This window comes from Pungitius pungitius, chromosome 10, assembly GCF_949316345.1.
Source record: "Pungitius pungitius chromosome 10, fPunPun2.1, whole genome shotgun sequence".
Lineage (NCBI taxonomy): Eukaryota > Metazoa > Chordata > Actinopteri > Perciformes > Gasterosteidae > Pungitius > Pungitius pungitius.
Window position 1 is genome coordinate 7,559,933 of NC_084909.1, and position 13,174 is coordinate 7,573,106.

The 13,174-nt window shown below is 43.1% G+C and overlaps 1 protein-coding gene across 3 annotated transcripts in view; it reads left to right on the top strand.

The window, feature by feature from the left end:
- The first annotated feature begins 2,923 nt into the window (after positions 1 to 2,923).
- Positions 2,924 to 13,174, top strand: part of LOC119229049 (bromodomain adjacent to zinc finger domain protein 2B) — a 40,655-nt gene continuing 30,404 nt past the window's right edge. For all 3 annotated transcript variants that reach the window (XM_037489142.2, XM_037489143.2, XM_037489144.2), the window contains exons 1-2: positions 2,924 to 3,106; positions 9,101 to 9,144. The gene's annotated coding sequence lies outside the window, so the exon portion shown is untranslated. The remainder of the gene's footprint in view (positions 3,107 to 9,100; positions 9,145 to 13,174) is intronic.

Consider the following 13,174-nt stretch of genomic DNA (forward strand, 5'->3'; position numbering starts at 1 on the left):
TCTGTCATTGTTTAACTCTGTGTGTGTGTGTGTGTATTTTGTATTTTATGCCCATAGAAGGGGTGTTTTCTCATTGCAACAGCTCGAATGGCCTATTTTCTTGTTTCTCCATATCTGCCATGGCGTTGCTTGAAACAGGAAGAAGTCTGATGTTGACCCACAATGACTTATTAAAATAGACATTGGTTTGCATGAATAAGAGATGGCACACAGCAGCATGACAGACGGAATGAAAATGAGAGCCACACTGGATCCAGAGACACACGTTCGTCGGGCCTGTGAATTCTGAAGTTGTGCGTAAGCTTCACAGTCTGAAACTTAGTAAATACAAAAGAAATCGTTACCGGATCCACCCTTTGTGTTGATACAAAACAGTCAGAAGTCTTAGTGGCAAGGTGTCTGTGCACAGTGGTGTAGAGCATTTGTTTCTCATGTCTAGGAAGCCCCCCCCCCTCCTGTTCACCATCCTGGGAACATGCTCCAATTAACAAAAGGAAACAAAGGCCACATGACTGCACACAGTGACCATTCTGAAGAAACAGTTGTGTACTCAATATTATGTCAAGGCATGGCATACTCTTCCACCTACAGGAATACCATTGTACTAAATGATTCATTTAGCCTTTCCTATTAACGCATGACAAAAAGAGCCACTGTGCAACGTAACAAGATTCTGTGTAATTCAAGCTCCAAGTACAAGCTAACCTTTTTATCGGACAACTCACATGGTCCGGCATATTTTTGAGGTTTCACACACAAGCACGCACACACACACACACGCACACACACACGCACACACACACACACACACATACACCGATGGTAAGTTAAGTGATGAATGAACCCAGTTTTTTATATCTCAGACACTGTGCCATTTTCTAAATCAAATGCATGTGCAGAGCTGCAAGGCTTTGGTGTTAAAGGGATCAGAGCATCGTGTGCTGACATGATTAAAATCTCTATTATTCAAATATGTCAGGACAAAAAAAAAAGGCTGCGACTGAGAGTACAACTCTTGTGCCTTACGGGTAAACTGAGCTTTCTGTGGACTGATAAAAAAAATAATAATTAAAAACAAAAGCACCATCTTAATTTGTTTTCCATCAGTCTCTAGAGAGATCATCTTCGCTGTGTCTTTGGTATCTCATTATACTTTCTAATCAAGACTCTTAAAAAAATCCCTTTAAAATGAGACAGACTGCTTGCCCTTCCCCCAGCGTGCTGCTGCATTGCAGCCAGTATGTTACAAATGACCAAGGTAGGCTGACATTTTGATTGTGCAACGTGAAAATCGTTCGCTGGAAAGAGGCTTTTTTTAATGTGACGGTGTGCAGATCTCTCGCATCACTCATGAAGATTGTCCAATACAATTAACAACTCACGTATCCTGTGGCTTGGGTTATGCATGTATCAAATCATATTTTTGCCCTTCTCTCCCCAGGTGTTAATACAGTGTTTCACTCAGTTCAGTTCTGTGGCTGCAGCATATATGGAGATGAAAACATGCCTTTTCATTTCTTCCTTGATGCATCACATGACGTCTGCTTCATGTACAGTATGCTTTAGTTACAGTGGGCATAAATGTAAATTTTCTTCATCCACTAAACGTATCTTTCACGAAGCGAAGGATGTTGCAACCTAATGTAAAGTGACTCTTTGTTTTTATGAAACACTGGAATCTTCTTTCTAATCTCCAAGATATGGGACACTCTACAACAGTTCATTAAAAATGCTCTACACAATTTGTGATATTTCAACAGCGAGCTACGAAATCACATCTGTTGAAACCAGAGATTCTGTTACATTGTTTCAATTACACAGTGTTGTAAATGCTCTCGAGTCTAATGATAACACGTCCCATTTCCTGTTGCAGATTGTACGCTTGCTTAATGGTAAGAAAAAAAGACAGATGGTAGTCATTGGAATAGTCATCCATTCACTGGAGTCATTTTATTGGGTGAACAAAAGGTATTATAATGCCTTGTTAATAGTTTCTCCATCGCATTTTTAACCATTTCATTCTGGCCTGATCTGAGCAGTCCATACTTTCAGACCGTTTTTAACTCAAGTGTTACATAATTGACATGAATGGCTCCCTTAAAGAGAGTGGTATGGACTCTTCAGTGGCAGGTGCGTCAGATCCACACATTCCTTTTAGGTATGTGGAAAAATTCAGTTATTTTCAGTCATTTGTGCCTTCCGTATTTACCAGCACTGATGCAGTTTTCCATCATGCTGTAATCTCCATTTTGAGCGTGGAACATGAAGGCCGACCTCAACTTAAGCGTCATCAAATCTATAAAAAAAAGTTATTCAGTTCAGTTATTACTCAACACGCTTTAGGCTCAATGTCTTCCTCAGCAAGACTTCTTGTGTCAGCTTCCCTCAGTTGTTGATTACAAAACAATGTGTTTGTGTGCAGTATACTACCAAGGTAGTCATTCGTTTACCCTTTACTGGAGTCGAAAAACTCCCTGATTAAACCAGACCGTATCTAAAATTGGTTTAGAAAATTGGTAGCATCTGAAAAAAAAAGTTTTTCATTGCCACACTGGAAAATAAAAGCACCTTGCACCTGTGTGTGATAGTACATCTATTTATAGGCAGTGTAATGATATATCATTTTGGGGAGTTTATCCTGTGTCGATTTTGTGGAAAAATGTTGTTGTTGATGTTGGCTACACAAAATAAGATGAATGACTTTTGCTGCATCATCAATTAAATCGCGTTAGCCTGTGCACATGTGGGGGCGGTGGGGGTATCAGGTGCACTCATCACACCGACACGAGGGGTGCGGATCCAAAAGTTTGCGTTGCAGAAGCCCTGTGCTGACGTCACTTATCTTGAGTTGCTCCGAGCGAAGCGGAGGAGAGCGTCTCTCTCTCTCTCTCTCTCTCTCTCTCTCTCTCTCTCTCTCTCTCTCTCTCCCCCCACTGCGCGACTTAACGCAGGAGGAGCGACGCGCACTCTCAGCCCGGACTCACGCTGCTCTCCATTCATGTCGTTTTCAACAAGGCTCAAACTGCGCAAAAAACTGGGAAGTAAATCAACGCGGCGTTGCGCCGTTTCGCCTCTCGAAGGGAATACGCCGTTTTTCGACGCCGAGGTGAGTTTTATTCATTTTTCCCTTTCCTCCACCGTGGCTCGCTAGGTGTTTGTCACTATCGTGCAGTCGGTCATATGTTATCTCGCAGATGTCGGTCGCCCGGGCTAACAGCTAAGCTAACGTTTCTTTTGCAGTTTGTTTATTTTTAATTTTTGCTAACAGTTATTAACGTCCTTCTTTCTGCCCCTTTGCCTGGCCGAAGCTTCATCCACACCCGTGAGACTTTAACAAAATAAGAAAGGGGGGGGGGGAGAAAGTGAGTGATATTAACAGCGTTTAAAGGAAACTTCGTTCAATAAGGTGCTCTGGTTCTAAGTTCGCTCAGTCGAAGAATGTTCGGACGAGAAACCGTAACGTTCGCGTGTCGCCCCCGGTAACGTTGACGTTGCCCGGCAGGGACACGCCGCCGCTCGGATCCTGTCACCACCCCGCAGCACGGATCCCGTCTTTGTTGCCGGGGGGGGTTACGCTGAGTCCACGCAGGTGACACACGGTTCGTCCGGACAACGTTAACGGACGATGGGTGACGAAAACACGAGCGAAACTTCGCTTGTTAGACGTAAAGGTGAAGAGGGGGGAGGGCTCCCTGTGTAACAAGCTTCGTACAATAACATGTCATCAGAGGAGCAAACTGGATGTAACGTTAAAGCGGGGGGGGGGGGGGGGGGGGCTTGGACAATATTTTGTTTCAAAGCAAAACCTTCTCTTTTCTCTTTTTGTTGCTTCCTAGTGAAGGAGAGCGCAGCTGCAGCTGCGGGCTCGGCCTGAAGTGTACCCTGGCCTTTTGAGATTATGACAATACCCTCCATTTGTTTCTGCTTTCATATTAACAACAAGGCACTCGCCATCTTGGTGTATTTGGATGATTGTGTGTGTGTGTGTGTGTGTGTGTGTGTGTGTGGTGGATTCTGCAACGAAGTTACGAAACTTTCAGAGGAACAGATCTTAATGATGCGCCTTTTCGATTTGTGAAAAACCACATTTGAATCAAACATATCTTCGGTTTTGGCGCTGGATTGAAGCTAGTGAGACGTCACAACTGATTTGAGAATGTTCTGAAACTGAAAACCAACCACTTTCCTGTGATGCCAGCTCACACAGATGGCTTAGACCCAGTCATCCGTTTTTACACCTGGTAATGTCAGTGGCTGTAATAATAATAATAATAATGATAATGATGATCTGCCAAAAAACCCAACTAGGCCTAACTACCCATTTAGAACTACACTACCCTGAGCTCTTCCATTTGTACTACGTTATATTTAACAGGACACTCTAAATTAGAGGAAATATTGTAAAACGTGATTTCAATAACGAAACGTGCCTCTTTCTATCAATTCTGAACACACTCAAAGGCCCAAGTGTTTTACTACATTTTAAGTGCAATTTCCAACCTCCTGCCCCTGAAATTAATTACTAACATTTGAGAAGTTCGAATGAATTAGCCATGTTCACAGCACAGATCTTGACTTGGTCATAGTTGGTGAAGCATACTGATGTCAAAACTCAAGTTTTGTTCTAGTGTCCTTGTAAACACTTGGGGTCAGCGGTTTGTGGCGCTTGATGATTTGTGAACAAATGCGCTTGTCTAGCTTCAAAGAGCCTATTTTTGATGGTGTAAATGCTACTTGCGTCATTTCGTTTGTTTTGGCAGACGTCTTTTGTCTGCTGCACAGTGGAACTGATTGGCCTTTACAGATATAATTGATAATAATGAACTTGCGTGTGCCCTTTGCACACACAGTCCTAACCGAAATGGCAGTAAACATTATTCCTGGTAAAGTCCATCATTTAAATGGCCTCAGTAGCCAAGGCAGCGAGATAAATCAGATCATAGCCTTGATGTGTTATGCATGCATCCAGTAACTGCCAATGAATCAAAACACAGGTAGAAGGTCACTAAATTTGCCTCATATTTATTCAGAGCACATGTCCTTGAAAACCTCTGCAGAGAGAACAATGTTGAGGTGCTTCATGCTTCGTGAGCCTTTTAACATTTAACAATTTTAAAGATGGTACAGGTTTTGACGCATAGTTGCTAAAAAAATAGAAATTGGGAATTAAATGAGCATTTATGTAAACATAAACCTTGAATTCCAATAAGCAATACACCACATAATGGATCAGCTGGGTTAGATCTTTGTGCATGAAATCCTTACCTACTATAGCATGTGTCACTGGACAAATATCAATTTCTTTGTAGTTTACAAACCTGATGTGTATTAATGAATTAGTCACACGGAATATCTGATGGTTCTCCTTTCAGGTTCCTTTGGCTCTTTTCCTTTTGGCCAACAACAGGGAAACAAACACGACCGCTCCGCTAATAATTATTTTCTCCCATCTTTCATCGTGTCTCTCCTCTTCTGACCGTTTCTTCAAGTTCGCACTCATTAATCAAAGATGCTGGCCTCCTGCTGAGGGCTGAGCAGGTTCATCAAGTTGGCAGCCGGCTCGCTGTAAGGAACAATGCAGAGGCTCTTAACACACAAGCATAAATAAATCTATGGTCTTTATATGCAAGCCCTGAAGGTTAATACTGTATAATTCAATGTACCCTCTTTGTGTGCTGTGATTGATGTTTTTAAACATGTAGGGCTTGACGGGAGTCCCTTTTTTGTAGGTCAGTGTTGACACTTTATGATTGGGTGAGCTCGGGGGGAGCGGCAAGAGGGAGGTGGATTATTAGGAATATGTCAGGGAGATTACTCTTTTTCACTCATCTTCCTGATCTATTTTCTCTCCGCCTGGAGATGTTTTTTTTTTTTTTTTTTGCTCTGCTTTGCTCGAGCCAATGATGCTTCTGAGATTGAAGTCTCCCCACTGTGTAAACGGGGCTGATGTTTTTAAAACGACCGCCGTCCGGCCTATTTGTTTGACTGTCTAGTATTCGTTTGCTGCAGGAACTGCAGGCCAGCTGAGAATGACTGAAGTGGCCTCATATATGTACACACCCCCAGTTTTTGTCCAGTTTTTGTTGTTAACCATTCCCCTCTCTCACACAGGCTGTGTCTTTTGAGCAACCTGCTTTTTTAAAATATTGATCCTCAAGCATTTAAAATCTGGTCACTGCTGCCACGAACCCTTCCTGCTTGAGCTGCACTAGGCATACTGCTGGAGCCACATTTTTAAATATCCTGGCCTGATAAGAGACGGGAGAAAATACTTTTGTATCGGCAAAGGCCGAACTCTAAGGCTTAGTGACTCAAATTGACTAAATTCTTTCTGCACCCTAATGAGGCACTGTGCAGGCGGTGGGCATGTTTCTTCGCGTGCCACCAGAGTATTGCCTCTCTGTCCAAAATGTGCACATTGTTATTTTGAAGAAACAAAACAAAAAGAGCCGACCTTTCTTTCCAATGCTTTCGAGTGCTATTTAGGCCGGTTCAGAATGATCCACAGTACAGGGTGAGAAGATAACTCTATAAAAACAGATCTGTGCAAGGACACTGCTATTGACACTTGTGTATCCCTCCCAACCAAGACTCCTTTTTCTTTTTGTTGCACTTCATGAATGTCCCAGGGCTCTCTGTGTTTTGCGCTGAATGAATCCTTTTGACTGTGTCGCTAGATGCGTAAAAAGCCTCCCATTGATACCGTTTGTAGGAGACTGTGTTGGTTTGTCCGAGCTGAGAGGGTGAGCTCTTTACAAGCGGAGGACGGATATTGAGACGCTACGGCCGCGATAAAACTCAATGTTCACTCGTTTCGCGAACATTTCCCTGCGTTTGTCGTCAGCTGTGCCTGGCGACTTGGCCAACGGGAGGCCGACGCCACGAAAAGCCAGACACACGGAGGGCCGAGTGACCCGGGGAGACTCGGCCTGGTGGCCATTCGGAGACTGGTTAGAGCATCGATTCTTCGGCACTGCAGAGTGACCTTTTTCCCCTCATGACATTGAATGAAACATGTAAAGTGTCGAAGGCAGTAATCTCTTTCACGCTGGTATTCACGCTACAGAATGAGACAGATGGAACTGTAAGGTGACCCGCTTGTAGATGACGCACAACAAGTGCTGCTGCTCGTGTGGGAGCACGGAGGTCGTCGCTTGTGAGACACACAGTTTTTACTCTGGATGTGAAGAGCTGATTTGGAAAGCCTGAAGAGGAATGGGAACATTAATCAGATCATTAATGTGACGGATGAAAGTGGCCAGTGTGTTTATTTGATTCAGATCCTTTTATAACCTTTCCTGTTGTGTCTAAGAATTTAAAAATAATTTTTTTTATTGTGGAAAACAATTCACAATTTTGCAGTTTTTTTGTTTTGTAAGAATAACTATAGTAACTGTAAAGAACTAAAATCCTGCACTACGTTGTCCTTTCACAATTGGGCAAACTCCCTTATGAATTTAAGCACAAAAAGGTGATTATAGTCCATTATAGATTTTATATTCAGCACCAAAGAACACATTGCCAATAGAGAGAATACATTTGCTCTCCCTCTTGTGTGTTTTTAATCCAAGTTTCTCCTTGCTTTGTTCGCCCAGCGAGGCCCGCTTCATGTTCTAATGTCACTAATGCGAGCTTCACTGCTCTCATACAGCGGTTACATGTGACAGCGTCGCTGCGGGAGCGTAGCAACCGAGCCCCGGGTCCCTCTCGGGTAAACACTGGTAGTCAGCTGTGCGTTGCCAGTCGGGTCGTCGCCATGTTGAGTGTAGAAAAGGCTCAACACTTTCAAGTTCTGTGACTGCATCTTGGAAGGTTAACAAATGTGTCTACAGAAAAATAAACTCTCACTCAGACTCTCGGAGGGTGAAAAAACACCAACGTCCTTGTAGCGGCTGGTAATAAAGTGAGTAAGATAAGATATACTTTATATATTTCCCAGGTGGAAAGTTGCTCTGCACATAGCTGCACTACACTAAAAACAGCGATACACCAAAATCCCCATATGGGGTACTAATACAGAGCGATCTAGAGACAAGTTAGTTTTCTTTCTGCATTTCTTTTAAAAATAAGGCACCTGCTAACAAACTGGTCCGACTTCACTTCTTCAACGTGGTGGACCATTCATTCAAAGCCTCAGGAAAAACAACTTTGACTCAAGCCAATTGCATTAATGCTCCCAACACTCTTAAAAGTTTTGCTCATTTAGAAACCTTTTATTGCTGAACAAAACATGAAAGTATCTAAAACCTCTTTGATGCGGCGCTTATTCTCCATTTGGCTTATGGGTTAATGGAAGTAGCGTGATGTCTCTGTAAAGAACCACAGAGGTGCCAGATGTTATTTGTGTCAGATTTGACTCTCTGCAACGGCGTAGCAGACGGGGCAAGATGCAGTGACAAAACCGTACAGGTGTGCAGTAAAGATCAAAATCAAGGTTGAGTTCTGAGATGGGCTTGTTCTAAGCACAGGGTTAAGAAGCGGAGGAGGGGCCCCTCATATGTTTTTTCCCCCGGCCCCATTAGGCGTTGCGGCTGGTTTGATCCTATCACAAGATGGTTTCTACTTTGTTCCCTTTCAATAGAGGATTTCCTGAAGTGGCCAGTTGTCCTCAATAGGCGAATGAAACCTCTAATTGTGTCCCATTAGCACGGGAGCCCACGCCTTTTGATATTTTAAGTTGGCTTACAGGCATTTGTAAACTAGGATATGAGGATAATATTACAGCCTTCCACTGTTCAAAAATCTCACAACAATGCCCAGAGTCTAACCTAACACACCATGGGAGGTACATCGCTTTTTACTTATCCAAGAGCGTTGTCCTAAAAAGGGTTTTTAAGGGCGAGTGATGTAATCCAGTAAGTGAGAAGCCTCCGAGTTACCTACACACAAATAAAAAGGCATAAGTGTTTTGCCCCGTGGTCGTCACCAGGAGCAGCGGTTTGATTTTCTGCTGATGTTTAGAATGGATAACTCATCCCCTCCATTGGGCTCCATATTAGCATTTTTATTTAATTTCTGCGCAGCCTTCAGATAGGAATGTTGCTGAATGAGTAGATCAATAAAAGCAGGCAATAAATCTGTCGGTTGTCTCCTGTTTCAGGTGCAGAGCAGTGATGTCACAGAGCTGAGGACTGTCTCATACAAGTAAGTGTTTGTGTGGTTACATTAGATCCACATTGCCCATCGCTGCCAGGTGCTTTTTAAATTCATAAAGGAAAAAAACGGTTTTCTCGGTTAAATTGGGGAAACGTGTAAATGGAAATGCAGGATTAAGCAAAACACCCCCATTTCAAAGTATTATTTAGGTATAGGATTAGAATTTTCCAATTAGATTTAACAATGTCCTCTTTTTTTCTGAAATTAGTTTGTGCTGCATTACACTTTGCTCTCATTTTGTGTGTAACTAATTAATTCCTGCCTTTCTTAGAATTAGTGTTGAAGCATTACAACATATTTCAATCTCTTGGGAGAGAAAAGATAACTTTTTTTTTTCACTACAGGGTGTATAAAGATAAATGACTTTGAGCCAAGCCATTTTTTGGCTTTGTTTTAAAATGTAATTTGGGTTACTCCACATATACAGATGTTTCCTGTTTACTTTTAAAAATTGCCTCAAGACAGGCGTTGGGTTTGTCAAATTCACTTCCTTTCTTCTCTACTTCATCAGAACGTGTCGCATGCCTTGAATTATTTTTCAGTTTTGAACATGCTGAACATTTTCATGGCATATGCAGAAATAGATGTTTTATTACCAAATATACTGTATACATCTAAATATATATATATATATATTTTTGAACAGTGTATGACAACCGTGCGCACACAGTTTTACAGCCAACACGGCTCAAAGGAAATGTGTTGTGCTGCAAGTGAAATATTTTCAGCTCCCATTGAATTGTTGACTAATCACGTATTGTTGAGCAAGTAAGTCCCAATGTTTTTTTTCCTCCTGTGTATGTGCTATTCTGACTCATATTGTGCCTCTTCGCTCCTTCAACATTAAGTAAAATCCTAAAGGGGGGCTGCGGCTGCTCATTTATCCGTCGGGGGAGCCAAGAATGCTGAAGTTGTGCAGTGAAATTTATGGCATGTACGCGGCTACCTCCCACTCTAGAGGGAGAAAGTCCCCCACTGTTTATGTGAGTGACCCTGGAAAGAGACAGGTCATCTAGTGCCGCACACAAGCTGAGTTGAAATGGCGAAATGAGCTTCGCCGCAGGAACCCCATCCTCTCTAAACCCAACTACTCTCCCTTTCATTTGTTTGTAGTAGAAGCCCCGCGAGGATTTATTAGAGCAGTTGGGAGTAGCCTTCAGTTCAGAGCCCAGCCTTTTCTTTTGGTTTAAGAAACTGTTTCCAGGTTGGCAAGTGACAGCCACCCTGCTTCTGTTTGCCAGAAAGATGACACGAGGGTTTTTCCCTGTACATTCATTTCACAGCCCTCATAGGAATCTAAATCTCCCACACACATATTCACGGTCAAACATAGTCTATTATTCTCTCAGTTCTACTTATTCACATTCACACACAGATCCACGCTTAGTGATACAGTACGTGTTTGCTTCAGCATAATCGGATCAGTGCCTCTGGTTGGTCGGCCGCGTCGAGCCAGCTCTGCTGTTTATTAAGAGCAAGTCCATACCTGATTACTGCTCAACACAATGATCGCTGATTTTTTTTATTCTCTTTTTCCGGCTTCGGTCCAACCTTTCCCAGCAGTGTTTCAAATCGAAACGACCAAAAAGCGGAAAGAAACGCATAGACAGAGAGACCTGGAGTAACTTTAATCAAGCTAAAAGAAATTTAAATCAGCCCCTCATTGTGCATCACGTGTCCGCAGCTGCTTTTTTGGTAAAAGCCAGGCGGTGCCGGCATTCATTTCTATACCACTTCAACACAATGGAGATGCAGAGCACACAAAGGGCACGTCTGGCTCCAGACAAAGCCAACGTGTTTATTTTCTGAAGAATTGTTACGGGAGACAAAGTGAAGCGGGACACGTTCCCTCGCACTGTAATAATGTCAAGGTAAAATTCAATCCAATAAACATATTAGTTGTTCATCCCATCTTATTCCAAAATATATTAACTGCTTTTCTGAACTGGTCATTGGTATGTTATATCTGTGTGTATGTCTGAGAGAAAGAGAGAGGGGTGTAGCTACCACAGTGCGCCCCCCGCCCCCCCCCCCCTTCTTTTTAAAATATTGATGGCTTTCAGGTTCTAGTGTAGCTCTACAGAGAACGCTATGTTTTGTGACTTTGCCAGAAGAGCGAACAGATTGCTGTGGCTGTGTAATTTGATGAGGTATTACTAAGAGGCCACTCTTCTTTTGCCCCCCCCCCCCCCCCCCCCTCCTCCTCGTCCTTTTTTCCTCCCTGAGGGGCACTAAAACACATGTGAAGTGAAGGGATGAAAGAACTCCGTCAATGGAAAAATCAAAGACTCGCTGAAATGATGCAACTACGAAATGTGTCGTTAGTATGAGTCGTACATTCACGCTGGCTGTTCTCAGCCGTTTAATGAACACACATGTAGCTTCTTAGAGGACCAGGGATGTGTGGGGAAAGAAAACTGTGCTGCTGTGTTGTCCAGAATGACTTAATGGTTACGTTAGAGCTTATGAGATGGATGATCGTTATATCAAATATATTGCAGACTTGTGAGGTCATACCTCCTTGTTACTGAGGCGGTGCACAGTTGGTGAACCTACATGTTATAACAACTTGAGGAGAAGGGAACTTTTGCTTCTTTTAAAAATGGGTTGTTGTCTCGTAAAACCCTTGTCCAGTCATCCTTTGACTTTTTTTACATAACCGTACGTCGCTGAAATGGTTGATGGTTGACCTGTTTTTTTTTTATCAATTTAGGATGAAGTCACTATTGGTTCAGGTAAGTCAGACACAAAGAGGACCGAGCGATGATGGTAATGAAGAGTTGAACTCTTTGGAACTTAGTCCAGCAGCAAATGGTTTGACTTTGATACAGCTGCAGGGCAGGTTTGTCTTCTGAGGTCAGAGGTCAGGGCTGGACAGGCCTGGGTTTTAAGGGAAGAAACGCTGGCACGGTCCACTGGGGAGCTGTTTGGGAGACTGTTGGTCCGCAGGAGCGTCTCCGAGGTGTGCAGATGGCAGCGAGGACAATTCCATTTTCTTATGAGGTCACGGCCAGCTGCCTCGCGTTCCCTCTTCAACAACGGCATTAAGTCTTCACGGGTCGACGGAGATTTTTAGTGCCGTTCTCACTTCATCAGTAGACGGCAACGTGGGGCATCGACATCCTGCTCATCGCGTCTCTGGGGGGGGAAAAAAAAAGCTTTGTTCGTCCAATCTGACGGGGCTGGATTTTGGGGGCAAGGGTCAACGTTCTGTTGAGAGTAAACTATAAATTCTGTAACTGCTTGATTAGAGCTCTCAAAACACTCAACTATGATCAATGCTGATGAAACGTTGGCGGCCCGCAGGACCTTCACACAGAGGATCTGTGGCGTCAGCGCTCGGGCCCCCGTAGAGGGGACACCAAGGTGAACTCCCGACTCGTCGAATGGTGAGGAATTATTGATATTCTGACTCGGGCTGCAAAGGGCTCGCTGGCAGATGGGAGACTTTGTCGAGGAAAGGGGAAAAATGGCAGCTTGGGGGGGGGGGGAAATGGCGCCGATGCTTCCACCAGCTCGGCTGGGGGGCGGTGACCTTCTGCCACTCAAAGAGATCCCCTTGCACAATTCCCCTTGTCAATTATCTCACTTTCGTTTTTACGGAAAAAAATGTTCTAATGGCTTGTTATTTGGAGGGAGACATTTCATGTGTAATTATGAAGTTTGTGTTTGTTGTAAAAGCAAATCAATCGGTGCAAGATTGACGCCTACAAAACCAATTCCATTTATTTAATGTTACAGAATTTGTTTAATTGATTTGAGGTGTTCAAACAGGAGAACAGATATATTGCACCGCTTCCATTGGTTTGACTCTAAATAAATAATTTGCAAAGGTTAAAATGTTCATGCAAATAGATGCGGATATATTGTATTAATTTGGTAATGGCTCTTCTCATTACACAGATAACACTGCAAAACTGAATGAAAAGGAGATACGCAGTCATTACTCCTGGCTGTAAACAAATCTGATTCCGAATAAAACATTTAATGAACCCACGGTAAGAATGAGGAAACGATG